Source organism: Polyodon spathula, chromosome 10 (genome assembly GCF_017654505.1).
Source record: "Polyodon spathula isolate WHYD16114869_AA chromosome 10, ASM1765450v1, whole genome shotgun sequence".
Taxonomy (NCBI): domain Eukaryota; kingdom Metazoa; phylum Chordata; class Actinopteri; order Acipenseriformes; family Polyodontidae; genus Polyodon; species Polyodon spathula.
Window position 1 is genome coordinate 4,384,771 of NC_054543.1, and position 21,010 is coordinate 4,405,780.

At 36.2% G+C, this 21,010-nt stretch overlaps 1 protein-coding gene across 2 annotated transcripts in view; it reads left to right on the forward strand.

The window, feature by feature from the left end:
• Positions 1-21,010, forward strand: part of LOC121321914 (serine/threonine-protein kinase 32C-like) — a 53,058-nt gene that overhangs the window by 939 nt on the left and 31,109 nt on the right. The window lies entirely within an intron of this gene.

Below are 21,010 nucleotides of genomic sequence, written 5' to 3' on the forward strand. Positions count from 1 at the left end.
TAGGGTAATGTAACAATTAATGTATTAATTATTTATTTATTTTATCGGTGATCTTTTGTTGCTTTTGTCATTTTCATTTGTAAGTGATCTTCGACATTAGGGCCTTATCGAGCACGATATTCTGCAAGTTTGAATACTGACTGGATACTGTTTTCATTCTGGAAACTTTTTTTTTTTTTTTTTTTTTTTTTTTAATCTTTTGGTTTTATTAAATTGCATTGCCTTTTACGTTTTACACAGTTCTGTGCATGGATAACATTTAGATTCAATTTTTCTGTTATCTCGAATCGGAAATGATACATACCGCTACAATATGTACCGGATTAAAAAAAAAAAATAGGTACTCCCATCAGTTTTGGCAAGTGATATTTTCAGAATCATATCGTTCTCAATTAAAATACTACTTCTGTTAAAAGTATAGTATTGTACCAACAAAACCAATAAAGTACATGGAAGCCTACTTATTTTAAAACAGTCCTTGCAGATGTATTTTTGATGTTTTCCGTTTTTCAGGGAACACAAAAAAGATGCATGGGCTGAGAACGGCCACAATGAAATAATCCGATATGCGTCACACGCGTTTAACCGTCACTGAAGTCACAATGTTATAGGGTCGGATATGTCAGTGCTGACTGTATATCCTAACTGTTAATATGATACCATAAAAAGTGTTTTATAACATGCCATACCATATCCCCATATTGTTTTTAAATTTAAAAAGTTAAATCTGCCAAATTGTCTGCCTTGTTTCCTTCAATTTTTTTAATTTATTTTAGTCCTAACATTTTAATGCATAGTACACAACTCGATTATTTTTGCATCCATGTATAAACTGCGTTAAAACCATGTTTTAACTTTAGAGTAATACCAATGCTTTTGAAGAAAGCTTGTCTTACTGCACATCTGCATTTGATTTAACTGTCAACATGACACAGGTGTGAATCTACAATGTACCTGTTGTGGAGGCCTGGTAGTACTACTCTTAAAACTGCATCACAGGTTCAATTTTAACACCCATACAGCAGTGGAGAATGCACTTATAATGGGTTTAAAACACACATTTATATTTCTATCCATGTATTAATGAGCCAGTCTCTGCTGCAAAACAAAATCTCTTGTAACTGTCATTGCCTGGAACCCTCATAATAAAGAACTGTGGAGGGTCCATCATTTGATGCATCAATTGAGGAGCCCTTAATGTTAACATTTACCCAAATTAAAACAAGACAGATGGAAACACAACAGGTGAGATAGCACACAAGAATGCTTGACTTATTGGAGGCATCAGTTTAGTACCTTTAAAGACTTTAGAAGTAGGTTATATCAGTGAAACCCACACCTTAGTAAAGAAAGTAAAAAGCCATTAGGAATCATCGAGAAACCTCGTTTTCTAAGAGTGTAGCTTCAGTTTCAGCTGGTCAAAATAAGCTTTGAACCATGTGTTACTTTAACTAGCTATTATAACAGCTTGTCTAGATTACTAAAATAGCCATGTTTTATGTACAATATACTTCAAAGGGCTAATCCTGCAGTGAAAAGCAAATGTTTGATATCAGTGTGCATATTTTTTTCATTCCTGCTTTAATCCCTGTCACAAGTTTGTTTTCTGTACATGTTTATGTGTGATTTGATACTTTAAAAGAAGTGAAACATAGTCATAGTCATATAGTATATTTGCATGTTTATGGAACTAGAGGTCAATTTAGAACCCTGCATGAACCACGTTACACAGTAGGTTAATACAGTGTATGGCTGGTTGACCCATTAATCTTTCTTCCAATGAACTAGCGAACAGAGATTGACCAGTTGGAAAGAGAGCAGGGATTTGTTCAATTAGCAGGGGAAATTGAGTATGGCTTGTCTTTGTACTGAATTAGCAACGAAGAGGAGACTAATAATGAGGTCAGTCGTTATTTTCCTCATGTCAGAAGCAACAGTGGGATTGAATTGCTCTACACTTTTAGCATTTAACATGTTAACCATGAATCTTTTTTTATGTACACTGATAATAATCCCACTATACTATATGCCAATTTCTATATCATTAACTCAGCAGTTTATGAGACAATACCAATGTTGTTATATTCATTTAAAGCCACAATTTAGTGGTAATGCAATTGTGTTAGAGTCTATAAAAATACAGGACACTTCAGTGTTATGAACTGATACACACTGGTAATCCATTGCAGTGCACACCTGGAAACAGTGTCTTGTCCAGGTTTGAAGACTCTGTGTACCAGTTGTGAGGTCCCTTTATTGTTGTTGAATAGGTGCACATAACTCAGCTGATATAGGTCTAGTGGCAACACACATTTACATATATTTTACTCTAGGAGATTTTCTAATTTCTCTTCTTCATTTTCTTGGCCAGTCAGTACTGTAAGATCTAGAACAATGCGCCAGTCTGCTTGTTATTGCAGACTGTAATCTTGAGTTCATTAACATGTGACTTTGGTTTAGGCTAACGATATGTTCTGAAATACATGCAATAATAGTTATAATTAATACTAGCCTGATTTTATTTATTTATTTCATTCTTGCAATACTACTTTAGTGTACAAATCCAATTAAACTGTGACCTAGAAAGACACCCTGAGCCCAGCTCTTATCTTCAGCAGAGACGGACTGTGCTATGCAGTAAATCAGTGAGGGTTTGTTAACAATGCCTAAAAGGAAGTAACAAACAGCAGCACAGTTGAGCATGTGGTACGAAAAACCCTCATATGAATATTGCAAATAAAAATTAAATATGTGATTAATTTATATTTCATCACACAAACAACAGGTTATTTTGTAACTCTAGAGAGGACATTAAAAAGAAAGATTGTATATTTTCAGGGAATCAAAGAAAATCATATTTCTTTCAGATCAAATTGCAGCCTGCCTTCACTTCAAGAAACGATATTAGTTTAGCTTTTAGGAAAGCAGCATATGGCATACATTAGGCAGTACTATTATAGTATCACTTGGCAAGAATAGTCCTGACATAATCAATTTGTCAGATTTCTGGCTCGCGGAGCTGCCAAATGGCTGATTTAGCAGATTGTTTGATTAATGCTGAAAAACAATATCAGATTGATTAGGATGATATATCATTAGTCACTATATGGACATACATAATAACTCTGCGTGGGGGTATATGGAACAATAATATAATTATTAATGGACCACTGTCTTAGAATAATGAGGAAATCATTTAGCTTCAATGGACATCCGTTCTTTAGTCTCTTTTCAAAGTATTCTTTTTTTAAGTAAAACTGTAAGAAACTAAAACACACACACAAATAAGTGTTGTTCTAATTCCTTCAACTTGACTAGTCTGTTTTTGTACTGTAGAAGAAAAATAGCTTTCATTAACTGCAGATGCGCTTTTTTTTTTTTTTGGTCCATGCAGATCTGATCAAATGACCCAGAATCACTTCACCAAAAGAGCCAGGACCCCCTGGGAGTGATTTTTGGAGGGTTGTTTGTGTCTTTTCCATGTCTCTCCAAACAGTATTCTCAGCTGTTTAAAAAAACAGTTTCTATAACCGTGGGTCTATAATCCACAGCAAGAACACATGTTCTTACAGTTGCAGATGTTAGGCTCCTGAGCTACTGACTTAACACAAACTTATTTCACTCAATGCAGTTTTAAGCAAGGACATTATTATTAAGAAATTAACAAAAGATCTATTCATGTGGCCTTTTTCAACTGATCTGAACAGCAAAGGTGCTAAATTTAGTTGTCAAGAAAAGAAAATCATTAAAACCCTTCCTGGTGATTTTCATAAACAGACAGAAATACACTTAAGAGACTTGCACTGTTAGATGCCTGATTTTAGTAACCTTGGCACACAAATAGCTTAATACACAATTATCTAAGCATGGAAAATTTAGATCGACTGCTGCTTTGATAAATTGAATAGACACCTGGTAGTGTACATTTAGCACCTCACCACAGACTCCATGATACAAGTACATCACATGCATGGAGTGAATACAGAAGTTCTTCAGTATTGAGCCTCCGAGGAGAGATATCTTAATAATGATATCGCTTTCAGACATGTTTTCAACTCCCCACTGTGTTTTACTCCACTATAAGCACATTTCCAGTAAGGGATTAGTTCTCTGGGAGCAATCGCTTTCAAATCCAATATTTGACAGGGCCACATTTCAAAGGCCTTATCCACTTTGCTTCCACTGTACCTAGTGGTCAAAGGTCTCTCCGTCACGGAATGCAGCAGTGGTGTCGGTGACCATTGGGATCTTTGAATTAAATGTGCATCCTTGGATGGCATTTCTCCATAAAGAGTCTATTTGCAATGGAATGCTCCCTTGCCTTTCCTTCTTATGCGTTAGACTTTTACCTACATGTCACAGTGTAGTGATTTGATACTTGTAACCTATTTCTAATCATTTAACCTTTCTGTAAATTGTAGCCTCCAATATCCGACTTCCATCATCTACACAAAGTCTTGAATACTTTCTCCTTCTTGTACTCTTTTCCTCACCCTTTCTGCCATTTCATCTGATAAAAAAGTGTCAATAGACTTTAAATTGCTACAGTCATTGCTCATAAGCCAAAAAATCATGACATTTGACATGTACAGTACAGGATCAGAATCATCCTGACATCTGCCATATGTAGGAAATTACAAGCTTGATAGGTAGTTTCCAGTTTCTTAGGTCTGAATGCAAAGACAATGAATTAACAGTTACTCCCTCAGTTTGACTGGTCAACGGATAGACATTAATTGATTCCTTTTAATTAAAACTAACTTCCAGATTAATCACATTTTGTTGAAGCATTTCATGACATGCTTTTAATTCTGCTAACGTTTTCAAGTTTTACAGTTTTAGAGTTCAGCTCCTCCCATATATGTTCTTTAATACTATCCAAGTACTAGGACAACTGTTGGAGCTGGCTCTGAAAATCTTGCAGCTCCTGTTTCATCTCAGTTTGCATTATCTTTATAACATGCTCAAGATTAGCTGGTGTTATTTTCATTACATTTTTATATTTCTGATCAAAGAAGTTCTCTACATGCTACATTTAAAAAAAAAATCCTGCCCCCCGGGTTTGAATTCCCTCATAGTTTCACCACAGACAGCATCAGTTTGCATTGATGTCAAGCGAGTGTACAACACTTAGATCACCTGGAAGCTGTATCTGTTGACTCTGACATGTGCATGAGTTTCCATTTCAGTTATGTTTCCCCCAGGACATTCTTGAAAGGGTTTACCTGGTAGAAATACAGTTCGTCTTGGGTCCCACTAAGTTACACTTTCTAGAAAGTGCTATAAAGACTGACTAGCCATGTCTCATCTCCACAATAACAATAGGTGTTTTTTTATTTGTCCATTGCTTCCCAAATGTCCACAATCCACAGAGAAAAATAAATACTTATGAAGGAACAGTAAGAATTACTTATATTAGCAAATAATGATACACAGTGATATAAAGTATACAACTATTACATGTATTTTTTTCTTTAAAAAAAAAATAATATATATATATATATATATATATATATATATATATATATGATATATATATAATCAAACAAATGTTCACTGTGAAATCACTTGAAGTGAACTTTAAAGGCGTGTTAATATATTTTGAGAGACCAGATGAAAGTCACATGTGGAATAAAAATTAAAAATAAATAAATAAATAAATAAAATAAGATAAGATGCAGATACATTTCACATAGTTTTCACAGACAGGATAACTGAATTAGCTTGATGTCATAATGCTTTACCCTTTATCTAACAATAATTCTTTATTTTTATCTCTGTTAAAATTACAGTATTTATGGTTGCACTCTCTTTCTGTTGTGAAATCAAAATTATTACGTTAGGGAGGCAAAACCGTCAGGGACTGATTCTCCTCATCGCAATACAGTGGACCCTACTGAGCAGGTGACTCCCACTGAACCTTCCGTTCTTCTGAGCTGTGTGGGGAATTTCTGCGGTCAGAGGAAAAAAAAATTGGACATTGAGGGTAAAATAATTGGGCACTAAATAAAATTTAAAAAAAAAACAAGCACGAGAAAAAGGGTTCCTACTTCTGCTGCTAAAATATGTAATAAAATTGATTTAAAAAGCTTGATCAGCACACCCTTAAAAGTACTAGTATTTATCACTAACGATTTCTCATCACTGATTTTCACAGCCTTTGTCTTAACCTATGCCTGACTTCAAGTTTTCACAGGAATTACTTACAGTGCTTTTAGGTTTTGGCATACACCCATAACTATAGGGGGATATATACATGTTGTGATTCTGAGCACCAGGCAGTGTCCTTATATACCACTTACTGCCAAGCTTGTTAGCTCTTGAACTCCAGCCAGGACAGCCAGCACTTACCTAGAGTGATGCTTGTGAGTTTATCTGTTGCTTGTTTGGAACATAAAAGAAAGTAGAGTATGGACTGTGAGTGCGTGGAATAGAATGAGACCTTGTGTCAACTTTTGATATTGCTGCAACAACAAATAAATAATGCTGTGTGGCAAAGTGGTTGCAGTGCTCGGGTGTAGGGGTGATGTAGTGCTCACGAAAATGACAGACAACATATTCACAAGTACTGGTAAAATGCAGATTTATTTTTGTAATCCAAAGTCTGATAACAAAACAGTAAACATTAATAATAACAGACAATACACAATGGTTTGCGTATTGCTCTGTTTAATTCATGGGTTGGCCCTGAAATAATAATATATTTTAAACACAAGTAACACAAACATGATCACAAGTCCACAGTGAGTGCTGTGGTTCTCATGGTGCCAATACAGTTAATCGTGACAAAAGTGCAATGTTGTCCGGGTTTGGTGCTGGCCTTAAGCGACAGCTCTGGATCGTGTTATAACAACAAATAAGTATATATTTAGACGTGACAAAACAAACAAAACACTCACGATAACAACATGATTGTCCTTCCGGTTCAGCATTACAACGGAATAGATAACCTTGTCCCCTTATATACCGTCACAAAGACTTTGTTAATGATTGCAAACGCTCCTACAATCCACGGCTGCCACATCGTTTCTCTTCCAGGTCGATGATTTAGTGTACCGTAGCTCCGCTCCCTTTCTAGATGGCCGACTTCCGCCTAACTCTGGGAATTAATTGTCTAGCCATCCAGTCCAGGACACTCTGTTCCCTTTACACAGCGCCCTCATAGGTCAGGAGGGAGATTTATCACCAAAATCATTCTGTCTCTGTCACATGTTATGTAACGGCTCTTAAAAGTTACATAACTGCATAAGAGTCCTCAGAAGACATTACTGTGGACAACATTGTAAACAGTGGGTTGATATTTACAAAACAAAACAAAACAAAAATTGTATGGAAGTCACAGTGTACGCTTGACAAACACTGTTATTAAACAGGTTTGTATCTGATTAGTAACTGAACAAAAGCAAAACAAATGCCTTTGAGGTAGTGTTGTGTCCTGCATGTCCTTCTGTAATCACTGGCCTACAGTAAATGAAACAAAGCCTTAGGACTGTTATACAATAGGCAGTGCCAAAGAAGCGTACAAATTATATTCACTTTGCTTGTAACTACCAGAACAGGAAATAATCTCCTATTACTATTCAATAGTAATGTATAAACATATATTTGTGAAGAAGCTCGCTAAGGAATATGTTTTGTTAGAAACTTTTATTATACATTGTAGACTTCGCCAAAAAATACATATGATACATACAGTATACCAGTATTGCTTAATATGTAGGGTGAACCTACATATTAAATATATAAAATATCGACTGAAATAAGTTGGACATACTGTATATGTTAACTTAAAATAAGGTTCTAAATTAAACATGAATACCCCCATTTTTAAATGTAAGCTGTCCAGTTATAAAGATCCTATAAATGTAATCCTACAGTATTTTCTTGCTTTGGATTTTTCCTGGTACATTTACAGTGACAGGCAATGGGGAAAAAAAAAAAACCCAATAAAACCAAAACCCTTAGCATATTTCTCTGCTGTGTGAAATATTGAAATTACTAGTGCTTGTAACTGAATCCACTGATGCAAGTACTTGTCATGTTAGCTTACCAAAGTATTTTAAGTAAGTGGCTTATACTGAAGGTGTAGAATTTAAATTTCATAGGTCGAAGTACTAAACCTGTCTTAGCAGTATTGATGGTACCTAGTCAGAGCAAGAACCTGTTTCCTCCTAATACAATCACAGCAATTTCTTGTAGGCTTCAAAAGCCTCGCATGGCAGATTGCGTGGGGAAATGTAATTTTAAGCTCTACATGAGTGTGCGTTAAGGCAAGTCTGAGTTTTAAATGGGTTTTCATCCATCTGAAATGTGTAGTTGAGCCAGCTTCCAATGTCTAGATTAATTTGTGTTGTAGCTGTGAGGCAACAAGGAAGAAAGAATAGGGAGAGTGCATTCTTTCAGGATTCATTACTTTCAGTGAGTCTTGGCAGTGTGATTGTCATGACCCCAATACAGAACAGCTGTATAGATTATTCTTCAGGGCTAGCGGTAATGTACATGATACAAAGGTTTGAAACACCTCATACACAGAAACATCCTTAGGGTTTTGTGACTTTTTGAGGCTCACAAGCTTGTCCACATTAATAAGAATGATGGATTATGACAGTAGCATACACATATAAATACAAACTAAAGAAGAACATATGAAAGTTTACAAATGAGAGGAGGCCATTCGGCCCATCTTGGTGGTTTGGTTGTTAGTAGCTTATTGTTCCCAGAATCTCATCAAATAGCTTCTTGAAGGATCCCAGGGTGTTAGCTTCACCAACATTACTGGAGAGTTGGTCCCAGACTCCCACAATTCTCAGTGTAAAAATGTGCTTTCTATTTTCTGTTCTGAATGCTCACTTTACCTAATCTCCATTTGTGACTCCTTGTTTCTTTTATCAGGTTAAAAAAATCCCTTGGGTCGACATTGTCAATACCAATATGAATCAGATCACCTCATAGTCTTCTTTGTTCAAGACTGAATAGATTCAATTATTTTATTATTTTATGACATGCCTTCTTTGCACTCTTTCTAGAACAGCAATATCCTTTTTGCAGCAAGGTGACCTGAGCTGAACACAATATTGTAGATGAGGTCTTACTAATGCATTGTACAGTTTTAACATTAATTCCCTTGATTTAAATTCAACCCTTTTCACTATATTTCTGAGCATTTTGTTGGCCTTTTTTATAGCTTCCCCACATTGTCTAGATGAAGACATTTCTGAGTCAACATAAACTTCTAAATCTTTTTCATAGATTCCTTCTTCAATTTCAGTATCTCCCATATGGTATTTATAATGCACATTTTTATTGCCTGTGTGCAGTACCTTACACTTTTCTCTATTAAATGTAATTTGCTGTCTAAATAATTTTGAATGACCTTTGCTGCTGCACTGGTATTTGCCACTTCTCTTATTTCTGTGTCATCTGCAAATTTAACAAGTTTGCTTACTATACCAGAATCTAAATCATTAATGTAGATTAGAAATAGAAAAGGACCTAATACTGATCCCAGTGGTAGTCCACTGGTTACCTCGCTCTTTTGAGGTTTCTCTTCTAATCAGTATTTTCTGTTTTCTACATGTTAACCACTCCCTAATCCATATGTATGCATTTCCTTGAATCCCTACAGCATTCAGTTTGAGAATTAATCTTTTAAAAGCTTTCTGGAAATCTAAATAAACCATGTCATATGCTTTGCAATTATCCATTGTCTGTGTTGCATCCCCCCAAAAATCAAGAAAGTTACTTAGACACAATCTCCCTTTCCTAAAACTACGCTGACTGTCTCCCAGGATATTGTTACCATATAGATATTTTTCCATGTTCTTATAGTTTCCATAAGTTTACACATAATAGAAGTCAGACTTATTGGTCTGTAATTACCTGGTTCAGTTTTGTTTCCCTTTTTGTGGATTGGTATTACGTTTGCAATTTTCCAGTCTGTCAGTACAACCCCTGGATCATCTTGGTTAGTGGATTGTAAATAACTTCTTTCATTTCTTTGAGTACTATTGGGAGGATCTCATCTGGACCAGGGGATTTGTTTATTTTAAGAGCTCCTAGTCCCTTTAACATGTCTGCCTCTGCTATGCTAAAGTTACATATATAAAAAACTGGATGCAAACAGGTCAACACGTGGGGCATGTTGTCTGTATCCTCCTTTGTAAAAAAGTAATCATTTAGTATATTTGCTATTTTTTTCTCTTTGTCTATAATTTTGCTATTTGTATCTCTTGGACATTTTACCTTCTCTTATATAGCATTGGAAAAACGTTTTGGAATTTTAACCCCCTTAGCTATGCTCATTTCTATCTCTCTCTTGGCCTTTCTAACTTCCTTTTTGATTTGAGTGTGTAGTTCCAAGTACTCTTTCTGTGTAATTTGTTCTAGATTATTCTAGATTTTTTTTTTATTTGATCTATTAAACTATTTTGGCCATTTTGTTTTAGAGTTTGATTTGTCTACTTTTGGGATGTAATTGTTTTGTGCTTCTAGTACTACATTTTTTAAAAATAGCCACCATTTTTTCTGTGGATGTTTTCTCTATTTTACTCCAATCTACTTTTGTTAGTTTCTGTTTCATTCCTTCATAGTTTGCCTTTTTAAAATTGTAAACCTTAGCTTTAGTCATTACTTTTTGTATTTTAAAAAGCACTTGAAATGAGACCATGTTGTGATCTGAGTTTGCCAATGGTTCTCTGATCTCTGTTGTAGTTATTCTGTCTTTGTTTTTTGAAAAGACTAAATCAAGGCATGCCTCCCCTCTAGTTAGTGCCTTGACGAATTGCATTAGGAAGCAGTCATTTGTCATTTCTACCATTTCAATTTTGTCTTTCGTGCGCCCCACTGGGTTTTCCTGCTTTATACGGGGGAAATTGAAATGGCTATCTGACCTGAGTTTTTGCCCTTTTTTTGCTGTAGTCTACCTTCTGTTTTTTTGTTGATTTCTCCCCCCTTCCTTTCTAGTTTAAATGCTTCTGAACCTCCTTCATATCCATGAAGGTTAGGATGTTGAGATTGAATAATGCATCAAAGAATAACCAGACTAATCCCAGGGTTTGAAGGAATGAGCTGAATCTATTAAAACAGAAGAATTAGCTGGGGCATAATTGAAGTCTTCAAAATCTTAAGGAGTTGACATGGCTAACCCTAACCAATACTTTAACTTAGTATGAAAACCATAACCAGAGGACACAGTTGGAAATAAAGTGGAGTTAGATTTAGGACAGAGGGAAGGCGACGCACAAACAGTGGTGATGGTATGGAATGGGTTACTGAGTCATGTTGTTGAGGCTGAATCACTTGGATCCTTTAAAACCCAAGTTGATAAAGTTTTGAGATCAGTCTATTACTTGGAACAGGGCAAGCTTATATGGGCCGAATGGCCTTCTCTCGTTCATACATTTTCTTATGTTTTTATGTTTTTAAATATATTGAGACAGATTAGTTTCTGTGGATATAATGATGAATCTGTTCATTGGTTAGTGTGTGTGTGTGTGTGTGTGTATAACAATGATGCTGTGAGTGGTATGTAACTGTAAAAACAGATTGTATCTCTTAGCTGTAACAGTCAACAGCCCTTGTATATCATATATATATATATATATATATATATATATATATATATATATATATATATATATATATATATATATATATATATATATATATATATATAATATTAAAAAAAATCAATAAAAAGTCTATTGACAAAAATAAGATAACTGTTTTTAAATTATAGCACATGTGACTTATTTGACAGCAGATATATTATTATTCTGTCAATGAATGACACCCACTGGGATAAATAATAACAGGCTTAAACTTAATGTTTAGTTAACGAGCAAAAACACTTCCAGTCGGGATATTCAAGGAGGAATGTTGGAAGAAAATACTGAGTAGAAAATGTGCAGTTTAAATGTGAAAAAAAAAAAAATCAAAAGGCTTGTTCTTTAATTTCTTTTCAAGTAGGTCAAAGGAAGAAGTATCATGGAATACTACCATTTTTTTCATATACAGCAGAAGTAAAATGTAATTTCCCCCCACACTGTTCAGTTACCACAAAATAACAAAGACAGTTAATGCCAGTTGAAGCACCAACCCATTTTGACCCATCGTCCTCCACAGGACTTCCTCATTTGTACCCACCATGCTTGCTTTTATTTTTGAATGCAAAGGGAAGTCTTCGTCTCTTCCTACTCAGAAACTGTTTGACCATGACCTACCCTTAACAGTGTGGAAAATGCTTTGCTATCCCAGTGCTTGCTATATTAGGTCATATTCTGGGTTTCCTTGCACTGCAGCACTTATTGGGAAGTTTTGTATATATTCCATGTAAAAGTTTATACCACTATTTAGCATACTGGATGGTACAGAGGTTAATCTGACTAGAAGAGGCTTAATAACCACAGGCACATGTGACCAATTGTACAGGCTGTCAACCCCCCTCTCGTGGCCCTTTGTGAGTGACCTGAAGATAAAGGGCCAGATTCTCAAGTGTATTTTACAATAAAAGCATTTGTGCTTATGACAAATTCGAGTATTAAGAGCTTGTAGCCCAAACTGTGGTCTGAATGGAGCAATGTGAAGTGGTGCAACTTTGATAGCCAATGACAGAGACTCAGTGATGACTTCCCACTGCTTGGCATTAAGGTTATCAGAGTAGTGCTGCATTAGTCTCAATATGACATTTCCCAATGGCTTTCAGATTGAGTTAAATTATCACACTGAACAAGTCATTTCACCCTCTGGTGCCTCAGGGACAGGGTCACTCAGCTGTAAAACCACATAAAAGCAGGATGTCAAGAAAATGAGACAAGGAGTTCCTGTTAAGCTATTGGAAATCATAAAATTATGATAGGAAAAGCACAATTAAAACAATAACGCCATACTACTACTACTACTACTACTACTACTACTACTAATAATAATAATAATAATAATAATAATAATAATAATAATAATAGTCGTAATTATGGTCTTCCTAATTGTGTATGTATTCAGTGGCTAAACAAATCTACAGCTCTTTGTGGTGGAGTCAATTCCTGAATGCATTTTGAGTGATTCATGCTTTTTATTGATTTTTATCTTTTTCAAAAAGGCATGGACAGTCATTTTAAGAGCACAAAAATCAATTCAGCAAAGCAGTGGCGGACAGCCATGGTAAACCAATCAGACCGCAGGTGTTGCTCCTTTTGTCTGTTTGTTTGGAACTCAATAGGGGCAACATGCATAACATGAACTGGGATTGGATAAATGTGACAGTCAGGCTTGATTACTGTATATGAAAGAACAGCAAGATGCTCTTGTCTTTTTCAACATCGTTCTACCTTGATGCTGCCTTTGAGCATGCAAGATCAAAATAACAATAATACAAAGGCTAAATGTTATGTATTCAATCTACACAGTCAGAGAGTTGGAATTATAATGTTGCAACCTTTCGTATTTGTATCCAGAATGCAAAGTCTTTTTTTTTCTAACTTAATAGTGTGAGGTTCAGCATGTTGAAATTGATTTATAAATGATTCCCATATTTTTTCTGATCATAATGAGAACAACAATATTGATCTTTCATTGAAGAACAAGACATTTTTAAAAAGAATACCTACTGTAAGAACTGGTTGGCCATGGATAGTGATGCTCCCTTATCCCTTAGAGGGTGCTCCATCAAGAATAGGCATCCAGTATGCGTGCACAGCATTGAGGATGAGCTTGTATCACCACTGCATGTGCTATTTCTACACTGTAGACACGTTCTTACAGGCCAGTATCAGTAACTGTCCTGTGTGTCTGCACTGTGAAACAGTAAATGATACCTGACCTAGACTTTTGATCCATTCTTGGTTTTACATGACAGGTGGTAATTGACCTGTTCTGCGCTAGTCTGTAAAAGGTACAAATCAGGAGTCCTTAAGGATACAGAGCTTAAAGCTCAGTACGCACCAGCCCCTTCGTTTCTATTTCTGGCTTCCTCCTTCTGTTGTGACACCCAGTGGATAGTGAGGCCAGCCCCATCCAGATGTCTGTAGAAAACCAGGCTAAGATATGCTAGCTTGATTAGCTATTCCGCCCTTGTCTGAAGCACTCAAGGTATTTATAGCAGCACATGTCTTCTACTGCTGGGAAGATGGATGAAGGCACACTTTTTCTGCTCCGGCACAGGGAAATATAAATGAAAAATTACTTTAAAGTAGTTCATTTAATTTAGGCTGCCTGTGTTCTTTGTTTTCTTTTCTGATTTGTCTGGTTTGTGTAAAGATCTTCATTGTTGACATTTTACTGTAGGGGAACACTTATTAGTCCAGATAAGAGTCAGAACTGAGGGCAAATTGAAATCATTCCACAGAAAGAACTAGGTAACTGTACCAGGATCATGCACAGTGTTTAATCAAACCTAGGGCATGGTGGCAGCATTGTGTACTGTATAAATGAATGTTCATTGAATGGTAGTTTATTTATGCTCGAATGATCAAGCATACAGAATATGTATCCATTTCCCTTGACATATTACTTGACAAAAATGAGTATGAAAACTGACATTTTTACTGTTCATGTGTGTATTGTTTATATTAAAAGGAATAAGCACAAGAAAAAGGCCCTTGTGAATTTGTATTGGAATCTTATGACTTTTTCATGTGACTATTTCTCTCCACAACCATGTGACATGCCTTGAGCCTGTAGTTCACATAAATACTAAAGGCCTCATGCACTAAACTTGCATGGGCACTCCAAAGGACAGGTAGTCCGGCCAAGGAGGCAGCAGCCAGCACCAGCTACATCTTCAGCGGGTCTCTGTAGGATGAGGGGAGGCGGCACGGGGTTACACAGGTTTCTGTATCTCCAAAGGATTCTGTATCCGTTTAGATTTGACGCCTGCATAGATCAAGATTGTTATACGCGAATGCTTGATGTTTCTGAACAGTATTTACATTAATAAAATTAAAATGTGTTTTAAAAGAAAAATACAGTTTTATAAGGTTACTTTTAATAAAGGGTTTCGTGTATTGAGCAATGTAAGAGGCTGAGTGTACTGTAGAGAATCAGTGGTGTTAAATGTGCTGTTTTATTTTGCTATAGAATTAGTTTGGTCTTGTTTTCAATATTTGTTGCAAACTGCAACAGAACTCAATGGCAGTGCTTGAGAACACAGCAGGATTCAGGCACAGGAATATTGCGCATCCACGTCCAGCTTTGAAAAACTGCACAGGCGTGGATACAGAATTGGATACAGAATTCTGCGCAACACCGGGAATGTCTTGCTTTGAGATGGTCAAAGCGGAGAAACAGAAAATAATTAACTAAAAACAAATATGTGTTTGTTCACCTTTATCCTCCTCTGGTTTATTCTGAAGGTACTCTGGTACCAAAACATTGGCTAAATATAAATGTTTCTTTTAAAGGGATTGCAAGTGTGCGCTTTCTTTTTTTTTATTCTTTTAAGAAACTTTAACCTTCCATCTGCTTATCCAGCAATTTCGACGTGCTGCACAGGCTAGTCACAATTTGTGCAGTACTCACTGTTGTCTTTTCCATGACAAAAATTTTCAGGGCCGAAATAATTCAGTGTAGTTACAAGAGCACAACTGTCTCTTGACTGTTTCGGCAATACAACGTCATAATGGAAAAATGTTATACAGCACTGTCTATTCCTGCAATGCATCTTGCATTGAGAAATATATGTTTGGAATCAAATTAAAGGAAATGATTATGTAATACATTTCACGCAAGTCATGTTTTGGTAAGTTGCGTTTTCAAAATCATATCATTATGTACAGTATTACACTATATGTTAAAATATTGCCCTTAATCCACAAAACGAAATACATCCTCTGGCCTATATTTGACATTTTATTTGTAGTGTTCTGTGGCCTCAGTTTCAGGCAACAGACGGGCAGGTACTCATTTGCAGAGGCCACACATTAGCCTTTAGTGCACCCTTCAAAGAGCAGAAAGGAGTATGAACCAGATCTCGCTCTGGGGCTGCTGCAGGCAAACAAAACTTTTCAAAAGAGACAGGCTTTTCTGACCAATAAGCATTTGTCTTTACTATAATGTCAAATTGGCCTATTGTGATGAGAGCTTGTTGAAATTTCTTGTTAACATTATCACATTTAATAATGCTGGAACACAACCATCACCCCTGCGTTTACCATCTGTTCAGAAAGTAGGGTTACATAACACAATCGAGTCCCCTGAAGCCAAACCTTGCAGTGTAGGACACTTTGTAGAGTCATTACAATTCAAATGTGTCATTGAGATTGCTGTCAAAGATGTCGGTACGATGTTTACCTGTCAGTAAAATTGGGCACATTACAGTGTTTAATAAATAATGACTAACAATAGGAGCAGGCATGTGTTCTACTTGAATCTAAAGACCACACACTGTACCATGGACAGTGTAACCTTGGCAACCCTGTGTATTATTGTTTGATCTTAATCTTAAGAGTGAGAAGCTGGTGTGCTGGACTATTATAGAGTCCATGTTCTGTTGTTCCCTAAAAGCTTGGGCTTTGACATACATATTCTTTTGTAAAATGACTTATGAAAAAGAGGTGAAACGTCCCCTGCAGCTATGTTACTATATTCATTGGCGAAAACTGGCAGCCAGACGTGTTACTTGCAGGAGGTCAAAGTCAGCATTTAGAACAGTTTCAGTGTGAGGTTGTTAATTACCACCACCACGCCACATTAGTTAGGAGGCTAATCACGATTTTCTTGACACGTTTTAGGGTACAATTGAAACAAGAAACGTTAACCTACTGACTCATTTGAGTACGTTATGATTAATTATTGACATAGCCAGAAGCTGGTGAAAAAGGCTAGATTCACGTACAACATGTGCTGAAATATTTCGCTTTTTTAAAAAATGTAAGGGTGCATTAAAAAAATGAATATACACTAAAACCTCAATAACAGCAGATGTAATGAAAAGTATTTTATCAATTTCAATGATTTTATGTATCTGCACTGTATTAAAAAAGTAATTTCCTGAGCCATAATAATAAAAAAGCAAAACATCAGGCCAGTTGATCTGTGCAATATCCAGTGTCTGATCTTTATGTCTTTTACAGCTTCCAGTTTGGCTGGGTTCCTGAGTGTGGCATTTGTATGTTCCATGTTCTCCTGTATTCATATCATGTGCTCCTCATTGAATCAGTTAACATAAATAAGCCATATGCATATAAATTAGAAGATAGTAAGGTATAGCAAGCAAGATTTAGATGAATCAAGCCCTCTACCCGTAGAGTATGCAAAAGGGCAGTACTTCCGAAAAGGAATGCAGAGAAGGCTGACTACTACAGAATGTCTATCTCTTGAAGGTTTAGACACACAGTAGCTATTACAAATGCACAGACTATGAAATTAGTGCACTGATGTAATGCTTTCCAAATGCCACAGCCAAATGAGCAATCCTAATGAGATTAAGGTTGTAATCTGAGCAATAACATCTCATGATACAATGTGAGTCAGTTAACCCCCATTCAGTAATCCATCAGTATTATACCAAGCATGAAAGTGGTGGATCTGCTGACACTGTTGCACCTAAACAACGAGTCCCATAACATGTGTAAAAATTATTGGACTGCATGCAATTGTTATGAAAATTTTAATCAGTTGCCTGTAGCATATGTGGTTTCCATGCGCAGAGAACTGGTACACGAGTGAATCTAAGCTGCTGTAATAATGCAAAATACCTTGTGCGTGGTTGATTGTTGAATGTGTATTACTGCTCTTGTCCAAATTGATTTTCAAATGTCACTAGCGGGGTGTCATGTCGTTTGTGTGAATACTGTTTCAACTAATGTATCTTACAACTCATCAATTAAAAATGAACTTGGAGGTATAAAATAAAACTGACTAACAGGTATTGCAGTTCACCATGGCTGAAAACCGAGACTTTATAGACGTTACTTCAATTTGGCACTGCAGTGTTTATTTGAAATTGATTAAAAAGGCTGTGGCCCTTAAATGAGGGCGATGATTATATGAGGGCAGCCTTTATTAATAATACTATGCTTTACAAACTTTATTGCATGATTACTTTATTATGATTTAAGGAATTTTAGAAGCGATGCTGTGGGAGGCTCTGATCTGTAGCACTATACTCCTGTGTGTTTTGGGGCTTGTATACAGTACATTTACCTGTTTGTTTGTAATTTCTCTGTAAGAGAAACTGAAATGAAATTCCAATTGAATAAAAAAATAAAACAACTAAACCCTCTTAAAGAAGATATCTTCGGCCGGCTTTCAAAGAGCAAAGCTGTAAGTTCCTCTGAGTTTAAGTTTTCACCATCCAAGCTGAGGACGAGGTAAACAGACAGCCCTTATTTTATCTCCTGCTGTGTTGGCTGACGTTAAGGACTACTCTGCTGTAAGTAGTTCATCTTGGGTTGTCTTTGGGGACTGTACCATAAAATAAAATTTGCTTACTAAGGTGTGTGTACATTAGTTTGTATTAGATTGAGGCTGCATTCTCTTTGGGGGCGTCGCATGTACATAGACAGAGTTGCGCGTTTCTTTAATTTTTTGAGCAGGGGTAGAAAAAAGCACCTTTACGTTTGTTTATTGAGATCGGTGTTTATTCGAGGGTGGCATCTATTAAAAAGCTGATATCTGAGTGAGGCATTAATTAGAGGGCTGCATTAATTTAAAGTAATATAGTATATCTCCCTTTGTTGGAAAACATGGATCGAGAATTGAGTAGCAGTTTGCTACACATTTGGACTGGCAGAGCTATACTGGTGTTCTTTTCTGAAAAGAGACTAATATTGCAGATAGCAGACTGTTTGGTTCAAATTGCATGTACTGCTAACAATTGATAGAGACCTTGTGTCTACAAGCTTCTTGCCCAGCATTAACTGCAAGCTAACGAGATAACAATGCTGTGGACCAGAAGGTGCCAGGCTCTAAGACTTTTGGAATGCAAAGCATAAAGGAGCTAAAAGGCTCCCAGGGACTGGCGTGGTGGACCGTCTATACAGAAGGGTATTTAATGTCATGCAAACATTGTAAGAATGAGTATTCTGTGTGTCCTGTACCTGGGACCAGACTCCCTGCATATTTCAATAAACCTAACAACTGATTGAAGAAAAGGACTCTGTGCATTTTCTTGAATCTACTTAATCACCATCATTTTTTAAAGTACTTCACCCTTTAATTCAGGCAATACAGCATATAGGGGATCATGTGATGCTGCGTATACTACACCTGGCTTAGAAACCCTGCCCGTCTGGACGGATGACAGCTACTCAGGAAGCATTCAACACCACGCTTGGGCAAATACGGGTAGTGGGCACTTGAAAAGGGAGGTAACGGGTACTGATGAAATGGACTGAAGTGCAGCATTAGTTTGTTCTCAGAATTGCCACTGCCTGCTGTATCCTGCACAAACTCTTGTCAACAACAAAATGAGGTGTTCAGGAATAAGTGGCTGCTTGTGAGACAGGGAAGGTTACCAGTGTTGCTAAGTCTCACAAGAAAACAAAAGCGGCACTGCCTTTCAAAAGAAGCCCAAACAAGTGAACCCATGTTAGGGTATGGGTGTTTATGCAAATTGCAACCCGCGACTCTCAAAGCAAACCCAATCCCGCTTATTATAAGCAGACTATCCGCCAGTTTCAATTGGACAGCAGCGATCTGAAGAGGCTGTCAGAGATCCTCTCCTTTCTCTTAAGTTGTGTTGGATTTATTGTTGTGTTAAATATTAATGATGCAAACAAATAAAAACAATTAATACGTTCTTTTGCAATTTTATTCGGTCAGTTCTGAGAGCTGCATTAATACTATAACACGGGCATAAAGTTCATGGTAAGTGGTTTTATACAGAACTGTAAACCCATAAGAGATCGACAACCTGTATATATATATATATTATATAGAATACGATATATATATTATATATATATAGATAATATAATATATTATATATATAATATATATAAGATATATATATATATCAAGGAGTTGAAAAAATAAATAAACTTAAGAAACAAAGGGTTACATACTCAAAGAAATTTACTCATTACCACATTTTTTTGCAGAAAGGGGAAACATTCCCTTTAAAGTTACCAATCTAGATATAAACAGACTTTTATCTTAAGAACTCGTAAGTAGTCTTAAGTTGTCTCTTTCTCATTTCAGAATAGTAATAGTGTTTCCATTCAGATGCAAATTGTGCTAATGAGGATTTGGAGTAAACAGCTTTGCGAATCAAGTCCAAAGATTATTTGAAGCACTCTCTACATGAATAAAGTGCAGTTCAGGGGAACTAGCTGGAGAGCATTATGTCAAAAGTTGTTTTTGAAAGAAGTGCAACAGTGACACAAATTTGACCTGTGTTTTTGTTTTTTTTACTAAAGATAATCAGGTAAAGTATTCATTTTCCAAGGCATTTAATCTTCATTGAGCTAGGTTCTTCTACCCGGTTCTTACAATGTTGTTGTAAAATACATGTTTTTAGGTCCGCTAACTATGTTTCCTACAAAATACTGAACAGGAAAGCAAGAGCTATGAACATGTGACACATTGTCATACTTAAGGCTTTACATGGGAGAGTTCAGGTTTTTACCATGAGGACCGAGAACAAGAAAAGCACAGAAAGCAGTTTACATGATTAAAGAACCAAAGTTTCTCAGATGCTGCGGCAGCTATCTAAAGGAGGAGGGTTAGTGTTTGCTGAGTTGTGACAGCAAGATAAATGAACTGGGGAGTATAGCAAATGCTCAGGTAAAATTGAGAAATCTCAATTGGCTTGTCTCCTTTCCTTCATATGAGCAGAAAATGGGTCAAGTGCTTTTCAGATGTTCAAGCTAAAAAAAAGGTGCTGTTAGGGAAAGGAAGGTACTTTGTTTTTTGACCTACCTTGTTCATAGCTTGTTTCACACACAGACCATTCTGTGTTGAGAATACACATTTTAAGTGTAAACCACCCTAAGGGAATTTAGTCCCCTAAACTCAATTAAGTTAAATTAAATGTTAAATTCAGGGTACTGTCTTCCTTTTACATCGCTGTGAC